This window comes from Capra hircus (assembly GCF_001704415.2).
Source record: "Capra hircus breed San Clemente chromosome X unlocalized genomic scaffold, ASM170441v1, whole genome shotgun sequence".
NCBI lineage: Eukaryota > Metazoa > Chordata > Mammalia > Artiodactyla > Bovidae > Capra > Capra hircus.
Genome location: NW_017189516.1, coordinates 33,430,302 through 33,442,851, shown reverse-complemented (window position 1 = coordinate 33,442,851; position 12,550 = coordinate 33,430,302). Strand labels below are relative to the sequence as shown.

Below are 12,550 nucleotides of genomic sequence, written 5' to 3'. Positions count from 1 at the left end.
TTCACCAGTGAAGACATTTGGGCCTTGAGTAGCTGAATAGTGACCCCTCAAACATACCTAGATTCAAATATTAGGATGCTGTGAATATTACCCTACATGAGAAAAGGTACTTCACACACATGATCAAGGATCCTGAGATGCAGAAGTTCTTCAGAATTATACAAGCAGATAGTAAATGTTAATACAAGTGTCCTTGTAAGAGGGAGGGAGAGGTTAGATTAGAATAGATGTGTGATGGCAGAGCAAAGGGAAGGAAGGAAAGAGAGATTTGACGATGTTATTCTGCTAGCGTTGAAGATGATGGAAGAGGCTGTGAACAAAGGAATGCAGCTCTAGAAGCTAAAAAAGACAAGGAAACAGATTCTCTTCTAGAGCCTCTGAAAGGAACACAGCCTTGCAACACCCTATTTTCAGACCAGTGAAACCCATTCCAGATTTCTCACCTTCCGGACTATAAGATAATAAATGTGTGTTGCTTTGCGTATATGTTTAGACAAAACTATAATTCAAAAAGATACATGGTTATTGTTACCATCTTTCTAAATTCCATATATATGAGTTAGTATACTGTATTGGTGTTTTTCTTTCTGGCTTACTTCACTCTGTATAATAGGCTCCAGTTTCATCCACCTCATTAGAACTGATTCAAATGTATTCTTTTTAATGGCTGAGTAATACTCCATTGTGTATATGTACCACAGCTTTCTTATCCATTCATCTGCTGATGGACATCTAGGTTGCTTCCATGTCCTAGTTTAAAAAAAAAAAGATATATGCACCCTTATGTTCACAGCAGCACTATTCGCAATAGCCAACACATGGAAATTCTTAAATGTCCACCAACAGATGAATGGGTAAAGACGATGTAGGTAAGTAAGTAAAGTCGCTCAGTCGTGTCCGACTCTTTGTGACCCCATGGACTGTAGCCTACCAGGCTCCTCCCTCCATGGGATTCTCCAGGCAAGAGTACTGGAGTGGGTTGCCATTTCCTTCTCCATGGGATCTTCCCAACCCAGGGATCGAACCTGGGCCTCCTGCATTCCAGGCAGACACTTTAACCTCTGAGCCACCAGGGAAGCCCAAAGAACATGTGGTACACACAAAAACATGTGTAAAGAAGATGTGGTATACACAAATACACACACAAAATGGAATATTTCTCAACCATACAAAAGAATGAAATAATTCCATTTGCAGCAACATGGATGGACCTAGAGATTACCAAACAAAGTGAAGTAAGTCAGAAAGAGACAGACAACACATGATAGCACTTATATACAAGATCTAAAATATGATACTAATGAATGGATCTACAAAACAGAAACAGACTCACAGACATAGAAAACTGATTTGTGATGGCAAATCGGTTGGCAATGGGAATGGGGGTGGGAGAATAATGCAGGAGGAGGTTTGCGGTTAGGAAATGAAAATTATTATATATAGAATGGATAAACAAGGTCTTACTGTACATCATAAGGAACTATATTGCATATCCTGTGATAAACCATAATGGAAAAGACTATAAAAAAGAATGCATATACATGCATAACTGAATCACTCTGCTGTAGAGCAGAAATTAACACAACATTGCAAATCAACTATACTTCAACAAAAATAAATAAATAAATCTGTGTTATGGTAATCTTCTTCAGAAGCAATAGAGAACCAATGTAGGCCTGCAGTTTTCTTTGAAAATATTTTACTGTCAGTGCTATTCTTTAATAGATACAGTGCTATAAAACTTTTTCTTTTTTTCTTGAGTGAGATATGGTAAACTGCATTATTTACTATTTGTTCATTTTATTACATTTTCCCATTTGATCTAAGCTGTCAAATTTACTAGCCTAAAGTTGTTGATAATGTTCTTTTGGAATCTTTTTGAGTATCTGTAGGATCTGTAGTAATATAAGCCCTTGCATTCTTGATACCGCAAACTTTCATTTTCTGGCATTTTCTTATTCATCTTGACTTACAGAGTGTCTGTGTCAATTTTTATTCATTTTTTCAGTGAACCAACTATTGCTTTCACTAATTTCACTCTTTCTGCCAATTTTCTATTTTATTGAGTTTTTTCTTAACTTTACTATCTCCTTCATTATGCTTCCTTTGAGATTAAACTGCTCTTCTTTGCCTGAGTTCCTAAGGTGGGAACTTGTATCATTAGTATTAGATTTTTCTTCTTTTACAACAGTCATTTATACTATACATTTCCTTCTAGGACTACTTTAGATGTATCTTACAAATTTTGATACATTGTGTTTTATTTTCATTTACAAAATATTTTCTAATTGAACTTGTGTTTTATTTGTCATCTATGTGCAATTTAAATTTGTTAATTTCAAAATAGTTGGAGATGGTCCAGATATCTTTCTGTCAATGACCTCTAATTCAGTTTGATTGTGGTTAGTGTACCATTGGGCTGCACTGTGTAGGCCTACAAAGGCTGTGCTTGTCCAGGCTCAAAACCAAAGTAAGAGCCCGGAGTCAGCAACAGACATGTGAATAGTTTAATGGATAGGGAGCTTACATGCCTGAAGCAAGGTCCTGAAGTGACACAGCAACACCTCACTGTGTGCAGCAGCCAGCAGGCAGGCATGACAAGGTGGGGGGTGGGGGGGCAAGTGGGGAGGTTACCAGTTATCAAAGATTTGGCACTGATGTCAGTTTGGTTCATTGGTTACCAGGGACAGGGAAACCAGTAAAGGAGCACTGACCCTCACTGCCCCTTTGATAAGCTATCATGATGGAGATGTTCTAAAGATTAGAACACTCACTAGCTGGAGTTGGGGTTGGTATGTCTCTATGATTAAGAGGGAAGGCCAGTCATGTGAGCAGGCAAGTGAGCAGGCGTTGGTCAGGCAGGGGATGTACAGAGAGCAAGAGAATCGCTGATATGGGTGGCCTGATCATACAAGTGTTTCCTTTATATGGTCTTTTAAAGCTTGTTAAGAAATATTTTATAGCCTGTCATATGTTCTATTTTGGTAAATGTTCCAAGTACATTTGAAAATAATGTGTATTCTGCTGTGTTTGAGTGGAGTGCTCTATAAATTTCAGTTAGATCAAGTTGGTATATAGCATTGCTGAAATCTCACCAATTTTCTGTTCATATGTTCTGTCAATTATTTATCTCACTCAAGATGAATATTGATGCTTCCAATATTGATATCTTTGTAGAAGAACCTATTTCTTTTTTAATTTTAATCTTATTTTGCTTTGTATTTTTAAAATTCTATTTGTGTGCTACTCTTGATAATTAGAACTCTTCACTATGACACTTTTTAAAATTTATTATAGCTTTCCTTGCTTTGAAGAAAATTTTGTATAATAATAACATAGCCACTCCTCTGTTCATTTGATTAGCATTTGCATAGTATTTCTATCTCTTTACTTATAACCTATCTGTGTCTTCATGTCTAATGTTGGTTCTCATAGACAGACTATAAGCAATCTTTTTCTTTTAAAGGGGATTCTATTTTTCTCTATTGATATACATCCACATATTTAGATATTATATTTTAGTCTCTATAGTTCCACTTTTGCATTGTTTATATCATCTCGCTAAAATATGGGGTTATCTATTGATTAATGGGTCACATTTATTTTCTTCTTTATACATCAGGCAATTTTTTATTGGATGTCTGAAACTGTGAATTTTACTTTGTTGCATAATAATTCTGTTACATTTCTTTTAAGAGTATTTGACTTTCTGCTGGCTAGAGTTAAATTACTTCTAACAAGTATAATATTTTCAGAAAGTAATTTTAAACTTTGGTAAGGAAGGTCCTGTATAGTCATTATTCTGAGGTTAATTGAATCTCACTAAAATCATGACATCCCTCTGAGGTCTCTCCCCTTTGGCTGATGAAAATACAAACTATCCTCATCCCTTTATGAACTCTAGGAACTTTTAGGTAACTCTTCATGGTAATCCTTTGTAGCCCTCTATATAGTTCTTTCCCCTTTATATTCTACCCTTCAAATTCTAGTGCCTCAATCTTTACGAACATTGCTATCTGTCTTATCAACTTGGAGAGATCACTGGCTCTGGTTTCATTCTCCCCACACTGTGGCCCGAAATCTGACTTCAGCCAATAAACTGGAGTAATCATAGAGTATCACTTATTTCCTTCATCTCATGGACCACAATCCTGCAATGTGTATTGACCAATGTCTGAAAATAATTCTTGAATGTATTTGTGCGCTTTTTTAGTAGTTTACGGTGGGAGGGAAGCCATTCTTTAAGCTGTTAAGTCTTCTTACCAGGTCATTTTAGTTATAATATTCCATATATTATGTCAAAATCTAACTTGATTTCTGAGAGTACTAACTGAATGATTTGAGCATGTTGCTGAACTTTATTAAACTTTATCTGAGATAGCTATGTGAATAGTATGGAAGAGTATCCTAATTACAATTTAGATTGTTAGATAAGAAATCAAAGTCCTAATAAATGCCTGAGTATAAATCCTAGCTCCTCGGGAAATTAATGAATATCTTTTACACTCAGTTCCACATTTTTTCACTTGTTATAAAAACAGTATCTATTTTAAAGATTTTTTGTGAAAAGTAAAAGGGGTAATATATATTGAAAACTTGATGCAACAAATACCCAGCACATTGTCATGCTCATTATATGGAGGCTGTTATTATTTTGAAATTAACTGTCTATTAATATGCTTTATAGAAAATATACTACCAAATGGCTTAATATACTTTCAGATAGCTAAAAGAGGAACAACAGACTAATGTACTGAGTCATATTTTTCAGTCTAAGCTATTTCTTATAGGATTTTGAGTATAAATTATTGTAAGGCTGAACAAATTTACTATTTAGTTTCCATATGGATCATTTTATTAACAACTTATTGAGTACTTATTATATATAAGACACTGTACTATGCACATGAGGTAAGCAAATACTGATGACTTACTGTCCATGCCATCAAATACCTTACACTCCAAGAGTCAGTTATTTGAAAGAGCTCCTCTATTCATGCAAGGACATAGCCATCTTAAACTATTCCAGAATAAGACCTCTAATTATTTTTTTAATGTTTCAACCTTTATGTTGTTTTGATTTTCACCTGAATTATCCCTGCCCATCTTCTGCTATCTGTGGATTCACTTTTTTCATGACTATTGTAGCTTCCAGGAAAAAGAGATCTCTCCTTCCTGCTCTATGTATCTTCATGCTGACCCCAGCTGCTACTGCTCTTAGACACTACATTTTGCCCTTCCTCAGCACGTATTCAATATATTTTATTATCATTTTAAACTATTTTTGTTCTCTTCATTCCAAGTCCTAATTCAAGTTTATCATCAGTTTTTCCTTAATTTCATTTGAGAAGGATATGTAAGGAACTCTATAACAGTCCAAATAGCATTTGGTAGAGAGACCAAGCTTTTGGTAATAGCCCATCCTACTATATTGGTGCCTAAAGCTCATGATGGAGAGAGAAGAGTTAGATAGACATCATGTGTCTATAGAGAGAAGGAAGAGTCACTCAACTTGAAAGCTGTAAATACAACAAACTAGTTTGAAAACAAACATGATGAACACATTAGGCTTCTAGCTAAACCCAAAGCAAAACACCAGTTCCCCAGAGGAACTTCTTACAAATGATTGAGTCTGCTTTTGTCTACGTGCTGATTTTCTCTGCCATGCTTTCAAGTCTCTTCCATACCCACTCCCAATTCCCTGACATATTCAAGTTATTAAAGATCATTTCCTACAATTCTACTGTCAAGGAAGAACTTAATGCATAATAGCATGAATGTTTCTGTATGAAATGTTATTATATATGTATGTGTGTGTGCGTATATATATATGTGTGTGTGTGTATGTATATATATATATATATATGAATGGGTTAACTCAATATAACACATTTTGAGAAACAATGTGGCTCTTTAAATGTTTAACTGCACTTTGGAAGCAATTACATATATGCTGGTATCATTTTACTGAACTTGGTCTCATCTTTTATTTTTCATGCTCTCCCTGGTGGCTCAGAGGTTAAAGAATCTGCCTGCAATGCGGGAGACCCAGGTTCAATCCCTGGATCGGGAAGATTCCCTGGAAAAGGAAATGGCAACCCACTCCAGTATTCTTGCCTGGAGAATCCCATGGACGGAGGAGCCTGGTAGGCTGCAGTCCATGGGGTCGCAAAGAGTCAGACACGACTGAGTGACTTCACGTTCACTTTCCTGTACATGGAGTTTGTTGTTCACAAGGTATGCTTTGCCTCTTTCCACCCTTATGACATAATATTATTCACATGATACTTAAAACTCCACCTCCTGAAATTCCTCACATCATATTCTGTCTTCTTCACAGACTCCTGACATTCTGATGCTGCCTTGCATTTATCTATGCCTTTGGCTTTCATAGGCTTGAAATTGCACTGATGCTGGCCTGATAGGAGTATCTCTCAATATCTATACATATACAGGATGGTATGTTTCTGCTTTAGATGCCTGTCTCCAGCTATCACTATTGTGATATCACTATACCACTTTTACTACATGTGCTTCAAACTGGATGATTATATCAACTTCATTTTCGTTTCTGCAGCCGCCATATTCTGATTCACAGCACACTATGATTTTTGAAGTCAGAAAGATACATATTTTACAGGAAAATACGGGATAGAGACTGGGGGAAAAAAGATTTATCAGTGTCCTTTACTCCCTTCTTAGTTTTAATGCATAAAAATACCTAGATATTTCCCACATGAGGTGCCAACTTTTATCTCCGGGAGGAGGTATTTTATTATTCAGATCATTCTTGGGTTCTTAACCTGTCAGGGCATAGTCAGACATCAGTGACAAGACATAGGCATACCCTCTCTTACAGCATGTACTGTTTCTACAAAGGCATGGTGGGAGAGAGAGGTACTCACTTTATAACTCAGCACAGGACAGAAATTATGGACTAACAGTGACTTCAAATTGTCTCACATGTGGAACAACAGGACAAGAAAGAGTTTTATAATTTTTCTACTTTTCTAGGATAAAGCATATGTTCCCAAGAGAAGGAAAAGGGGCATTGATCAGTCCAAGCACGCCAACAGGTCTCTGATCCACAATCTGTGCAGCAACCTGAGTGGGAAGCCAAACCTTAAGCTCTACTGCAATTAGGCCATACTGGTCATAACTTGGTCAGTCTCTGGAAGCTTCCTTATATTTTTCACCTACTTCCAACACAGGACCAACCAGAGAAGGCTAAACACACTTCCCAAATAAGCACACAAGATGCCATGCTTCTAGTTAGCCTGCCTTCAGCTTCTCCATGCCAACAACTTCAGATCAGAACATACTTGAAGCTTTTCTTTTTATAACTACCACAAATGCTTCTCCACTCTCTCCCTTGCCTTTGAGTCTCTGCCAAATGCAAGTGATGGAGGCTGACCCCCTTGCTACAGCAAGCACTGAATAAACACCCTCTGCTTATCCTCATTGGGGTGGTCTTCACTTATTTTCACACATAGTATTGCTGACAGGTTTTAGGATTTATTTGGTGTTTGGGGAAGGATTCTTTATTACAGCATTCATTCAGATCAGGTCTAAATATTACGTCCTTTCTGAAGTAGTTTCTATTATTTCAGAGGAAAGTGACTAACATCTTCCTTTCAGTGCGTATTAAGTAGGATCTTACAGCACTTGCCATTTCATAATGTAAACTCCTTGATGGCAGGATGTGATACTTATGTCTTGGTATCTCCAGTGTCATAAACAACAATGTTTTAAACATATTAAGTTCTCAAATTTAGGACTGGATCTGCAAAGCCTAAGATCCAGATTGTGAAACCAGACTGAATCACTAGGCTACCTAATGTTCTTAAACTCCCCCTCCAATTAGATGTTGATGCATAATGCAACACCACATGGGGAGTCAGGTGGACAACTGTCTTGGTTTGCCTAGGACCTTCCTGACTTTAGCTGAGAACCTCATGTCCTGGGAAAGCCTCAGTTTAAGCACATTGGGCAGTCAGTCACCTCCATTTGTAGGAATAAATGAAATAACGTGAATAGCACACTGTATAGCATACTATAGGTGTCAAAGAAAGGTCATTCCCTTCTCTTCAGTAAACTCTTAGCTGACAGTTTTAGAATTAAGCTAGCATCACCATCATTATGTCACACTGAAGCCAAAATTCCATTAAAGTTCAATAGGCAAGGAAGACATTACACAGTCTACTGCAGTAAGAGAGCACGACTTAACTCAAACCTGCTAAAACAAGAGGTGGGAGGGTATTTAAGCACTGGGGTGAGCTGATGGAAAAGTACTGGAGGGTGTTAGGGAAGATGTTAGTCAATGGGATGTTTGGAACACAATGAATTATTCCTGACTTTGCAAATAATCTTCAATGTGATTAGGGCATCTGTTTTTGTTAATTGATACCCATCAAAGTTAGATTCCTACCTTCCCATTGAGACTGGGAGATAGGGGAGCTATCATCCTATCATCTTTGAAGTTTACATTTTAAACAGGTCCTATGAAAAAGGTGTTTCCAGGGTTGTAAAACTGGGCATGAGGTTGGCAGAATATTTACATGCAGTTTAAAGGAATAGAGAAAGAATTTACAGTTGCTAGTTTTTATGCTAAGAAAGGGAGGTCAGGGGCCCAATGATAGGAAGAAAAATATCTAAAGTTTAGTCAAGCTGAAGGGAATAATAAGGCAGTCTTTGCCAGTAGACAGTATTATTTCTTTCCTTCAGAATCATTGGCCTTATTTTCTTCTTGAAAAGAGCCTAAATACCATTGCCTTCTCTTGTCTTGCTAAAAGTAGAAGATGCTTTTAGCTGCACTCAACATTTACATAAGGGCATTGTGATATATTATACTTAAAAGAAAAAGGGTCTCCCAAGAGTTTAGTAAGTACCACATAATGAAGACAAAATATTTAAGAACTGCTACTCATGTACATTGCACACTTAAAATTTAACACATTTATAGTGGCTGACAGGCTTAGGAAACACTCCAAAATTTCTAGCTTGAATCTCTGCCTTCTCAGCTTTATCCTTGGAGGAATTGTTAAAGCACTCCAATAAAAACACTGAGCATTTAGGTTTTCCATCAGCCACACATTAATGAATGTTTAGATAGTCCAGGTGCCCATGTCATGAAGGGAAGAGAGATCATAATGAAGGTGGCAAAAATAAGGCTGAATTCCAATGTGACCAACCAGATGTTTATCATCTTGAAATAGGGCTACTGGACTTTATCTAGAAGGGCTTTTCTTTGCTCTGGCATAAAAAAAGTTCTTATTTCAGATTATCAACAGTGGCTAAATGTTATATTCCTGAAACTGCTTATATTTAACAAGTCTGTTTGCAGATTTTAGAGCTCGAATGGTTTTGCTCCATTTAGATCTTGTCCTTTGCAGTATATCTTGTCAAGAACAGATCTATAAGCTCAGTAAGAAGGGATGGAATGTTAGTTTAAAAAAAGGAACAGATTTTCTTAACTGGAATCAACCAAACAGAAGCTGATATGCAAGAAGAACTTGCACATTGCAAGCCTGTGTCCTGAAAGCACCTGGTGGAGGCTGAAGATGGCACTGGAGGCACAAAAGCCCATATGCAAACCTGTCCTTTGGCAGATGCATGTGCTTGAGCTGCCTCTGAATAGCCAGATGGGCCCAGTTGGACTTCAGAGCATTGAGACTGACGCAAATTAGAGAGAACGACATTTGCATTTAAATAGATCCAAGGAGGGAAAATTCAAAGTACTGCACCTCTTAGAACTCAATTATGAGTATGCATATTTGAGAAGTGTGACAAGAAAACTCGGAGCAGCACAGAAATTAGTAACTCTGTTTCTGTGATGGCTATTTGTTTATAATAAGGCATAGTGCCTTGATGTTTTCAGTACAATGAGAAAAATGTGCCTTAATATGATGCCGATAATAACAATGGTAATGATAATGTTTTGGAGCTATGATAAGCACTTTAGTAAATTTTAATATGCATTACCTTCTTTGATTGTATAAGCATCAATACAATAACTAAAATTTGAAAAGAAAGAAAATACTGGTGAGGAGACATTGGGTTGGCCCAAAAGTTCATTTGGGTTTTTTCATAAGATGTTATGAAATTCCTGGTCAAACCAATATAATGGCCAGGACTTGATTTGGCTGTGGATATCAGTGTAAATTTGTACAACCCCTTGGGACAATTTCTTGGCAGTATCTACTAAAATGGAGCAAAACATACATTATAACCAAGCTGTTCCACTTCTAGGTAAATATTCAGCAGAAACATATATATGTGTTTACCAAAAGATATGTATAAGGGTATTCACAGCAGGGACTTCCCTGGTGATCCACAGTTCAGTTCAGTCACTCACTTGTCTTTGACTATGCGACCCCATGGACTGCAGCACGCCAGGATTCTCTGTCCATCACCATCTCCTGGAGCTTGCTCAAACTCATATCCATTGAGTCGGTGATGCCATCCTGCCATTTCATCCTCTGTTGTCCCTTTCTTCTCATGTCTTCAGTCTTTCACAGCATCACAGTCTTTTCTAAGGAGTCAGTTCTTCACATAAGGTCCAAGTATTGGAGTTTCAGCTTCAGCATCAATCATTCCAATGAATATTCAGGACTGATTTCCTTTAGGATGGACTAGTTTGATCTCCTTGCAGTCCAAGGGACTCTCAAGAGTCTTCTCCAACACCACAGTTCAAAAGCATGAATTCTTTAGCAAGCAGCTTTCTTTATGGTCCAACTCTCACATCCATACATGACTACTGGAAAAACCATAGTTTTGACTAGAAGGACCTTTGTCAGCAAAGTAATGTCTCTGCTTTTCAATATGCTGTCTAGGTTTTGTCACAGCTTTTCTTCCAAGGAGCAAGTGTCTTGGTGGTCCAGAGTGGTTAAGAATCTGCCTGCTGGTACAGTAGACATGGATTGGATCCGTGGTTGGAAAAGATCCCACATGCCTCAGGGCAGCTGAACCTGTACATCAAAACTACTGAGGAGAAGGGCACAACACAGAATGAGATGATTGGATGGCATCACTGACTCGATGGACATGAGTTTGAGCAAGCTCCAGGAGTTGGTGATGGACAGGGAAGCCTGGTGTGCTGCAGTCCGTGGGGTTGCAAAGAGTAGGACATGATGGAGGGACTGAACTAAACTGAGAAACTTGTATGCAGATCAAGAAACAACAGTTAGAATCAGGCATGGAACAGCAGGCTGGTTCAAAATTGGGAAAGAATGACAAGGCTGCATATTGTCACCCTGCTTATTTAACTTACATGCGTAGTGTGTGCATGCTCATTCGCTTCAGTCATGTCATACTCTGTGGGACCCTATGGACGGTAGCCTACCGAGCATTTCTGTATAAGGGATTCTCCAGGCAAGAATACTGGAGTGGGTTGCCATACCCTTCTCCTGGGGATCTTTCTAACCCAGGGATCGAACACACCTCTCTGATGCCTCTTGCATTGGCAGGCAGGTCCTTTACCACTAGTGCCACCTAAGTATAATCCCTGTATGCAGAGTACATCATGGGAAATGCCAGACTGGATGAATCCCAAGCTGTAATCAAGATTGATGGGAGAAATATCAACAATCTCAGATATGCAGATGATACCACTCTAATGGCAGAAAGAAAAGAGTAACTGAAGAGCCTCTTGATGAGGGTGAAAGAGGAGAGTGAAAAAGCTGGCTTAAAACTCAACATTCAAAAAGTAAGATCATGGCATCTGGTCCTATCACTTCATAGCAAATAGAAGGGGACAAAGCAGAAGTAGTGACAGATTTTATTTTTCTGGGCTCCAAAATCACTGCATACAGTGACTACAGCCATGAAATTAAAAGACACTTGCTCCATGGAGGGAAATCTATGACAAACCTAGACAGCATATTAAAAAGTAAAGACTTCACTTTGCTGATGAAAGTCTGTATAATCAAAGCTATGGTTTTTCCAGTAGTCAGGTTATGGATGTGAGATTTGGACCATAAGGAATGCTGAGCACCAAAGAATTGATGCTTTGTTATTGCGGTGCTGGAGTAGACTCCTGGACTACAACAAGATCAAACCAGTCAATCCTAAAGGAAATCAACCCTGAGATTGGAAGAACTGATGCTGAAGTTGAAGCTGCAGTACTTTGGCCAACTGATGTGAAGAGTTGACTCATTGGAAAAGACGCTGATTCTGGGAAAAATTAAGAGCAAAAGGAGTACAAGGCAGCAGAGGATGAGATAGTGAGAAAGCATCACTGACTCAATGGACATGAATTTGAGCAAATTCTGAGAGATAGTGAAGGGCAGGAAAGCCTAGCATGCTGCAGTCCATGGGGCTGCAAATAGTTGTATACATCTGAGCAACTGAACAACACCTCTGTGCCCAGAGAACAGATCAAGATTGCATGACCCCAGATAGGTTGTTGTCCATATTCTGAATCTCAGGTTGCTGTACTGAAGGAGATTTCAAATTGATTTACACTAACACATTCAAACCAGAATTTTTTACTTTTAAAAAAGAACATGACTTTCAAATATTCTACTGGCAACAATTAGTATTAATGTAAGAA

General features: G+C 38.0%; 1 non-coding gene across 1 annotated transcript; it reads right to left on the bottom strand.

Moving 5' to 3' along the window:
- Positions 1–1,004: 1,004 nt before the first annotated feature.
- Positions 1,005–1,076, bottom strand: TRNAS-GGA. The gene has a single exon. It is a non-coding gene; the product is annotated as a tRNA-Ser (tRNA).
- Between the last annotated feature and the right edge of the window lie 11,474 nt (positions 1,077–12,550).